Source organism: Notothenia coriiceps, unplaced genomic scaffold, assembly GCF_000735185.1.
Source record: "Notothenia coriiceps isolate Sejong01 unplaced genomic scaffold, NC01 NC01_scaffold00037246, whole genome shotgun sequence".
NCBI lineage: Eukaryota > Metazoa > Chordata > Actinopteri > Perciformes > Nototheniidae > Notothenia > Notothenia coriiceps.
In genome coordinates, this window is record NW_011369947.1 from 22183310 (window position 1) to 22183525 (window position 216).

Consider the following 216-nt stretch of genomic DNA (forward strand, 5'->3'; position numbering starts at 1 on the left):
AAAGTGACGTCACCCCATTCAAAGTGAATGGGCAGAGAAGCGTTGGAAGATTTTTTTAAAGCTGCTGTGTGGACGGGCCGTAACAGTCGCGGGTGTACTGTGTATGTGCGTGTGGGGAGTGTTGCAGTAGAAAATTCCACTGTAGCGCCCGGTGCATTAATGGGAAACCCTAAATGTTTGAGCACCCTCTATGAAACGTCAAGCTACCCCACAGCC